Source organism: Mandrillus leucophaeus, unplaced genomic scaffold, assembly GCF_000951045.1.
Source record: "Mandrillus leucophaeus isolate KB7577 unplaced genomic scaffold, Mleu.le_1.0 Scaffold360, whole genome shotgun sequence".
In the NCBI taxonomy this organism is placed as follows: Eukaryota; Metazoa; Chordata; class Mammalia; order Primates; family Cercopithecidae; genus Mandrillus; species Mandrillus leucophaeus.
This window is the reverse complement of record NW_012103810.1, coordinates 2,959,047-2,968,713: the sequence shown is the minus strand read 5'-3', so window position 1 is coordinate 2,968,713 and position 9,667 is coordinate 2,959,047. Positions and strand designations below refer to the sequence as shown.

Sequence of the window (9,667 nt, the reverse complement as noted above, 5' to 3'; positions counted from 1 at the left end):
TTTTTTTTTTTAACAATTTCTAATAAAGAACTGATTCCCCCACATCCAGTTTTTTTCCGCCATCCTTTATCCAGGGGCTGTCAGGAACCTTAGAACACACTACTGTTCTACTTTTAAAACCCTTCATTGGCTGGGCACAGTGGCTCACGCCTATAATCCCAGCACTTTGGGAGGCCAAGGTGGGCAGATCATGAGGTCAAGAGATTGAGACCATCCTGGCCAATATGGTAAAACCCTGTCTCTACTAAAATGCAAAAAATTAGCTGGGCATGGTGGCACGCACCTGTAGTCCCAGCTACTCAGGAGGCTGAAGGAGGAGAATCACTTGAACCCGGGAGATGGAGGTTGCAGTAAGCCAAGATCGCGCCACTACACTCTAGCCTAGCAACAGAGCGAGACTCCGTCCCGAAAACAAAACAAAATGAAAAACCCTTCATTGACATCTCAGGATAAAAGCTGATGTTTTTAGCTTGCTTTTAGAGGCCCTCTGTTATTTGACCAAATGCACCCAGCCTCATTTCTCACCACTACCACTCCCTCTAATTTCCCTTACACTCTATCTACATCCAACTTCTCCAACTTCTTCAAGTATCCCATAGCTTTTACACTTCTATGCTTTTGTGCATGCTGATCCTTCTGCCTAGAATACCAATTTCCCTATGCTTCAACTGTGAATTCACTCATCCTTCAAGGCTTAATTCAATTGTTATTTCTTCCATGAACCCATTTGGAAATGTGTCATCACTTCAAGAAGTTAGGTGCCCCCTCCTCCATGTTCCCAAAGCAATGGCTAACCTTCTAGGTTATCCCTTTTATTATTGCTATTGTAATTGTTTACAGGTATGTCTTCCCTAGGAGCCAGAATGTTCCTCAAATATTGGGCCCAATTTTGTCATCTTTGCAATCCAACAATACTTTAGATAGTATCTAGCTCACAGTGAACTCAAATATTTTAATTAATCACACTTTGCATAAAGATATATACCTTGCCTTTAGGAAGTTTAGTACAGATAAAATTCAAGGTGCTTTACTTTCTGACATTGACCTGCCTTATCAACTAAGCCACTACACCTAGACACAGCCTAATTCAAACTAATTCAAACCTCAGAAATCTCTTCCACTGTACTTGCCAAGTATTCTTATTTACTTATACACACACACAGACACACACACAAACACACACCCCAATGTGCTTCCTGTCAATGATTTCTCCTTTCTCTGACTGATAAAAATCTTACTCATCCATCAAGGCCAAACCCTAACCCCACTTCTTTGCATAATTCATTCTGACCCACCTTTGGCAAACCAACTGCTCCTTCTATTTTTGAACAAAAGAAATCAATCAAGCAAGGACAATCTTGTTAATGCAGATTAACTCTGTGATGTGCTTTTTATCCATTTCTTCCAGTTTGTCTTCCCAGATTTACCTTTGTTTTCCCTCCCAACTATAACTCAAGTCCCTAAGCACCCACAAGAGAACTTTTACTGTCTCAGTTCTCAAGTGTACCTTCCCACTCCAGGCTGCCAGTTCCAAAATTACACTCCCTGCAGTCATCTGATACCCGAGTAAAGCCCTTCCTTGACTCCCAGGTCCTTCAATCAACAGTTTCATTGAATGTAACTCCATTTCAGGCCCACAGCCCACGATTATGCCAAGAAAGGTTTCACCAACCTTCCTGATACAGACTTTTCTCCATTTCTCAGTGCTTTTACTGTGTTTGGAGAATTCTGTGGTAGATATTCACTTTCAAAGAGATTTCATTATTCCTTAAAACCTAAAATATGCATTGGAATCTAATATTTGAATTCTTTTACTGCATTCCAGCCTAGAAGTCATCCAGCCTATGCTTGAAAAGTTGCAATGACAGGAAATCTAAAATCTCCAAAGACTATCTATTCTATCTTCAGTCATCTCATTTAATGAGTTATCACTTATAATAAGCTCTGTCTTACACTGCATTGCAATAATTTGTTTACATATTTGCTTTCCCTTTCACCCCTCCCCTGCTAGACTTAGACTATAAACACCTCAAGAACAAAGTTCATGTCCTATGTATTTCTCGATCCGCAACACCAGGCCTGGCACAGAATAGGTAATCAATAAAGATTTATTGAATAAACAAACGAATGAATAAACAAAGAAAAAAGTTCCATCTGTTAGTACTAAATCCTGTATCTTAGAGCTATTCAGAAAAGACCACTATCTCTTCCCCAGACAGAACTTTAAATACCTGAAATACTCTTTTGAGACCCCCCAAATCTATTTTCTCAATGTCAAACATTTCCAGGACCTTCAACACTCACAGAACACAATTTTGTGCTTTCTTAATCACTTCCTTCTGAACTTACCTAAGGTTTCTATACTACTTTCTAGGTTCCTTGCAGCCCTTTCCTATAGGCTCTCCACAAGTCTTTCCTCTTTTTACCCTTATTGATCCCCTCAATGGTCATTCTGTATATCTACACTCACCATAATAATTAGCACATTTTAAAACCTATACCATTTTAAACTATGGGAAAACAGGTCCAAAACAAGAAACATGCTCAACTTTTGAATAAAGTGAGCAAACACACCTTAATCTTCTAATAGTCTCTGTAGACCAAAAGTTTGGAAGGATGAAAAACCAATGCCTCAGACATGCTGCAATATAAAGCTAGGGATGAGGCCAACATTATGACAGCTCAGATAGCACCATTCTATCCATCGTGGACAACAAATGAATACAACAGACAGAGAGAAAGACACAGTGATCACATTTTACCAATGCCCCAGAGGCTCAGGGAACCTAATAATTTATGAGCAACTAATTATATTGAAGCATTAATTATGAATCAACTGAATGACTCTATAATAAATGCAGGATCACTGTGAGGTTTCAAAAGGTAGGGCAATTTTTTAAAAGATTACTGGAATTAAAGTCACGAGACCCAGGTTTAAGTCCTGGCTCTGCAATTTATAAGCCATGGCCCCTGTAGAAGTCCCATCACCTATGACCTGTAATTTGATGTTTCTCACTATGCAGTCTCTAGACTTAATACTGGTCAAGAGGCAACCAAAGAGGGGAAGTGATTTGTGCCCCTTTTGAAGCACGCTATATAAGGCATAAAGATATAGTGCTACAGTAGAAAGATGGGAAAGAAAACAATTTTCAAGTAGCCACTATGTGTAAGGTACTTTACATACTGAATCAAAGCAGACAGGGATTCAGAGAAGGAATGTGCTCACCAACAACTACCTCTTTCCACTCTTATTACCCTGGATTCCACAGTCACTGGTATAAAACAAAACCAAGTTAATCAAATATTTTAAGATGCACATAATATCAAAGCCAAAGGCTTCCTTGGAAGTCATCCAACCTGACTGCCTAATGTTACAGGTAGGAATACTGAAGTCCAGAGTGCAAGAGGAAATTACCTAAGATCACACAGCAATTTATAGGTAAAGTAGGCACAGAATCCTCTTTAAACTGACAGAAATTTTACTTATCCTTCCCAGCAAAACTCAAACCTCATCTTTTTTTAATATTTAGTTTTTGTGGGTACATAGTAGATGTATATATTTATGGAGTACATGAGATATTCTGTACACAGGCATGCAACGTGAAATAATCATATCATGGAGGATGGGGTATCTATCCCCTCAAGCATTTATTCTTTGTGTTACAAACAATCCAATTATACTCTTTTAGTTATTTTTAAATGTGCAATGAAGTTATTATTGATTATAGTCACCCTGTGCTATCAAAAAATAGGTCTTATTCTATTTTTTTGTACCCATTAACCATCCTTGCTTTCCATTAGCCCTCCACTACCCTTTCCAGCCACTGGTAACCATCCTTCTATTATCTATGTCCATTAGTTCAATTGTTTTGATTTTTAGATCCCACAAATAAGTGAGAACATGTGATGTTTCTCTTTCTGTGCCTGGCTTATTTCACTTAAGATAATGACCTTCAGTTCCATCCACATTGTTGCAAATGACAGGACCTCATTCTTTTTGGTGGCTGAATAGTACTCCATTGTACATGTTCCATCCATGTTGTTGCAAATGACAAGATCTCATTCTTTTTTGTGGCTGAATAGTACTCCATTGTGCATATGTACCACATTTTCTTTATTCTTTCAACTGTAAATAGACACTGTGATTGCTTCCAAATCTTAGCTATCGGGAACAGTGCTGCAACAAACAGGAGTGCAGGTATTTCTTCAATATACTAATTTCCTTTCCTGTGGGTAGATACCCAGCCATGGGATTGCTGGATCATAAGGTAGGTCTATTTTTATGTGTGTGTGTGTGTGTGTTTTTTTAAATCAGACCTCATCTTTAAACTCTCTGCCAAAGGATTTTCCAACTATACTGTTCCTGAGGTAATTCTAGCCCCTTTGTGTTCTGCTACTTCTAATTTATGATTAGTTTAGTCAAATCTAGCCAATGGCAAATATAAAAATATTATTAGCACATTTGGGCTAGACTTGACTTTTACTAAAAGTCTACCCTAAGCACCAGAAATGATAAATGAATTCTTATTCCTCCAATCAAAAAAAAACCAGAATATGTAAGTAAACACATATGAAAGTTATATACACCTTTTGCTGCAGTTGCAGGTTCTTCATTCAAATGCAGTTCAAGTGCAGTTCACCTTACATATAAAAAAAACATACATATAAAAATATGTAAGGTGATATGTATGCTAGAAACCAAGAATAAATAGGTGGAAGAAGGCACATAGGTAGATAGATAGGTAATGAATAAAATATGACCTGACCCTAGAGGCTATCACCATCTAGTTAGTAGAAGGTGGAACCTAGAAAACCACGATACCAGGTCAATTGTGAATAGTGCTGTAGAACAGTACAAACAGTAAAATGTTCAAACACACATGAAAGAAAGGTTAAATTGAATTTGAGTGATCAGTGAAGTTTAAGAAAAGAGGTGGTATTCAGAGTAGCAGCTTAAAGAACAAATAGGTCAGATTAGTGGTTTTTAACTCTAGGCTATTAGAATCCCCTGTGAGCTTTTTTCTTAAAGCTCACTGGTGCTGAAGTTTAACACCAGTGCTGAAGTACTCGGGGAGAAGTATATTAATATTTGCAATTTATTTTCAAATGCATTTTTAAGAAATAAGATTAATGAACAGGGATATAACATAACATACATGTCAATATATAATGCATATGATAAAGTTAGTATATGAAAATGTTAATGGTAGGAGAATCTAGGTCGTGGGTACACAGGTACTCACTATAAGATTCTTTCAGTGTTTGAAATTTTTCCTAATAAAATGTTGAGGAGGAAAACATTAATGCTTGAACTCTACCCCTAGAGTCACTGATTTAATTGGTCTGGGGTAGGTCCAGGCATTAGTATATAGTGCTTGGCCCAAAGAAAAGAGACAATAAATGAGTGATCTTCATGGAGAAAGATGATGGCAAATGCATCTAGACCACAGAATAACATAAATGTGAGAGTACAGTGTGGCAGAACGCAACATAAAAGAATAAAATGGGAGACTGAAAAAGTGGAACAGTGCAGATCACAGCAGGTCTTTTATGCACCACATAGAGCACTAGTCAGAAAAATGGTCCATTCTAAACAGCTCTAGAATTGTGCAATAAATGCCCCACGTTAAAAATAAAAGATGGGGCTTTTAATTAAAAAACAAGGCTGTGGAGAGATGACAATGAGAAAAGAGGTATTGCGTGGAGGAGGAGACCATCTGCTACCCATCTGCACTGAGGACTCAGTGATGCCTTGAGTTCACACAATGGGACTAAGCACCAGAGAAGATAAATGAATTCTGGTGCTTAGTCCAAGTCACACAATAAGACCTGGAGTTTAAGAGAGTCTTCTACACTGCCTAATAGAGTTGCTAAAATTCTAGAAACAGTTTCCTCAGAAAACCTTCAGGATTAACCATTTTTACAACTAGGATTTTAGCATTATTTGGGGCTGTTTTAGTAATCACTAACATTAGATCACACTTTGGAGTTTACAGAAAACTTAGAAGTCTATCTGGTATCATTTTTCTCATTCATCAGTGCAAATATTTATTCATCATCTACTGTTTGACAAGCTATGCATGCAGAACAGTAAACAAGTCAGAAGAAGCAGCAAAGTTTCAAAGATGCTGCCAGTCACCCAGGGCCATATAGCTAATGGGCAGCAGAGGCAGGAACCTGAAGTTAGGCCTGTGTGATGATAGAACCACTACACCACACTACACTGTTGACTCTAGAGGCAAAGGAAAGGACTAGATAACCTCTAATATTAACTCGAGAAGAAATAAAACCTGTTCCATATACTAATCACACTTCTTAGTCCAAACAGCCCACAGCAGCTGCAACTGGCATGATCAACACTCCATCCAGAACTGGGGAGTACTGTATGCCCTTGAGGCCTGGTTATGAGAATCTGATCTTTAATTATACTGTGCCAGGAGGTTTTCTTTGGCAGGGGACTGGAATGCTGCAGTCTTGAATTTGCTGAGGGATGTCCTTCTAACATGTCAAAGATACTCCCACTATGCAGCCCAGCCACTTGCTCTGGTTTAGCAGCAACTGCTAGAGCAGCAGGGAGGAAAACTGTTGGCTGTTTCTGGGCGGTTAGGAAAGCTACTTTACTTTCTGATCCTCAGTTTCCTTTTATGTAAAACACAAACAAGACTACCTACTTTATAGAGTTATCATGAGAATTAACAAGCATATATAAAAGCACCTAGCATGCTGCCTGGCACAAAATAAATGTTCAATAAATATCTGTTCCCTTCCCCCACTTATATTTCTAGTTTCATCCCTACTATTTCCTAAACATGTCATTCTAGCTTACTATGCTTTCATGTTCCTGCCTTTGCCTATGCTGTTTTCTCTGCCTAAAATGTCCCAACTTGTCTGCCAAACAAACTCCTACTCATTCTTCAAGACCCAACCTGACTCACTTCCCCTATGCAACCTTCACAGAAGCCCCTCACCTCTATCTTTCCCCCAAATTTAACAGATCCCACTACTTCTGCTCCCGAAATGTAATAGCATTTTATATGTACTTCTATGCAACAATTTCCAAATTTCATCATATCAACCATAATCCATGCTTCTTGTCCTCACCAGGCCATGAATAACTCAAGGGAAAAAACTGAAGTTTGTTTAATCTCTACATCCCCAGACTGAGCTGTTACACACCTGGTAATCAGCCAAGGTTCACTGACTAAGGCAGCCCGGATTAGCAGAAAAAACACAGGAGCTAAAAGGATCCTGAAGAACCAGTCAGTTTTATTTTTATAAAATAAAAACCTTTATTTTATGGGAACCTGGAACCTATAGGGATATGCAATTTACCTAAGACCACTAAATGAGTGATAAAAACATTACTAGCTTCTGATTATTCTCTTGAAAACTCTCTTTCTACACTAATTACATAATTTGAGACAGAATGAACAAGTGACTGTATCTGGGAGGCTTCCTACAATTAGAGAAGAATGAGAGGCAGCAAAGTGAAGTAGAAAGGCCAGAGAAATTTAGAGTGAGAGACTGAAGTTCTCTTAGGCTGGCTCTATACCTCTAATCCTCCCCACCCCCATCCACACCTACGCAACTTCCTCACTCCTACCACCTTGCAGACAGTCACTAGAGTTACTTCCAGAAACCAGTACTTACAGGTCTTATAATCCTCTGCCTACCATCTTGGGAAATTCCTAATCTGCAACCCCAGTTGAGTTATTCCCAATAATTAAGGCAAAAATTCAAATTTAACCTTCAAACCTCCAAACCTCCCATTGGATGACCTGCAATGATAAAGTTGAGGCCCTTATAATCTGAGAGCTGGAAGGAATCATAAAGGGGCCACTCCGTTCAACCTCCCAGGAAACAATGGAATCTATTGTACTGTCTCCTAGTTGGTTGACCTTCCAGCCAATCTCTGCCTGAACATGTTCTGATTTCCCACATTGCCATATGTTGCCTCAATGGAATAGTTTATCTCAAAGTGTCAAAAACCATAGCATGAAAATGGGATTGTCTCCCTCCTCTAAAAGGTAATTAGGACTAAATCAATCAATCAATCCTACAGTTTTCATTTACTTCAGTCATCCATGATCACTCAAACTCTCATCTCCAACCTTTTCTGTGAACCCTCTAACCTGACCAAATTCCCTCCCCCTGTCCTGACTCTGAAACCTTTCCACTATTCCCTCTGGAACTTCTCATTTGCCACTGGCTAACACTCCTCTGCTCCTTTACCTTAAAAGAAATCTGGCTATGCCCTGAAGAAGAGCCTTCTTTAGAAACCCTCTCAACTGGAGGCTGTTTTCCCTCTTACACCCTACTTATCAGTGTTGTCCTTAATTTTCAGTGCCATTTCCAAACTATGTCTTTCTCTCCCTCTTGTAAAAACCTATATTTTCCTTTGAGTAGCTTCCACTGGCTGCTATCACACGTCTTTGCAGTCTACTAATCACTTTCTGGTAACTCCTACTGAAAGGCTTTAGTTCCTGCTTCAGTCTTCTTCTGAACCCCTCTAGTCATCATTCTAGGTGACGTCAACAGCTACAATGATGATCATGTCAACACCCTAGTCACTCCATTTTCTGACCTACAGTCCAAGTTAGCCAATACTCTCATGATTACACCTGGGATCTTATCACCAAAATGTGCAACAATTCCAATATCTAGAATGAATCATATACACTTCAGATACAACCTCCTATCCATGCACTTACTCAAGAATTTCCACAATTCCTACACTTCAGTTTGAGCTCCAATAAACTATCCAGCAGTCCCCTGCCTTTTTCTCTCTCTTTATCTAATCATGGTCCATCAAAATTACTCAAACATCAAAAACTATCAACACCTTGCCCTTCTCTCCTTTTTCAAAATTTAACTGGCAAAATCCCAGCTTTGGGATAGTTGAACTCAACTTTCTCCCAACTGTCATTATACTGAAGCAGCCAAATGTCCTAGAGAACATTACAAAATCCAGTTAACCGCTTTCACTTGAAAGTTATGATTACCTTCTGCTTTGGTTTGAATGTGTCCCCCAAAGTTCAAGTATTGGAAATTTAACCCTCACTGCAACTGTTGGGAGGTGAGATCTTTAAAAGGTGATTGGATCATGAGGGCTCTGGCCTCATGAATGGATTAATGTTACTATCATAGGCGTAAATTAGTTATCAAGAGAGTGGGTTCCTGATCAAAAGGATGAGTTCACCCCCCTTCCCTTGTTACTCTTGCTCTCTTGCCCTTCCACCTTCTACCATGGAATGACATGGCAAGAAGGCCCTCACCAGATGCAGGTACCTTGGACTTCCCAGCTCTAGAACTTTAAGAAATATGTTTCCTTTCTTTAGAAATTGCCTAGTCTGTGGTATTCTATCATAGCAACACAAAATAGGCTAAGACACTTTCCTACATATGATTACCCTACCTCAAATGGGAATTCAATAGGATTTTCCAATAGCCCTTCCCTTTAGCTAATGAGCTTACTTTCTTTTTCCTTTTTTTCTTTTTTTCTTTTTTTTTTTTTTTTTTTTGAGATGGAGTCTCACTCTGTCGCCCAGGCTGGAGTGCAGTGGTACAATATCAGCTCACTGCACCCTCTGCCTCGGGGGTTCAACTGATTCTCCTGCTTCAGCCTCCCGAGTAGCTGGGACTACAGGCGCCCACCACCACACCAGGC

At 39.2% G+C, this 9,667-nt stretch overlaps 1 protein-coding gene across 3 annotated transcripts in view; it reads right to left on the bottom strand.

Annotated features, from left to right (window-relative positions):
- Positions 1-9,667, bottom strand: part of PAK1 (p21 protein (Cdc42/Rac)-activated kinase 1) — a 154,083-nt gene that overhangs the window by 68,540 nt on the left and 75,876 nt on the right. The gene's annotated exons all lie outside the window — the stretch shown is intronic.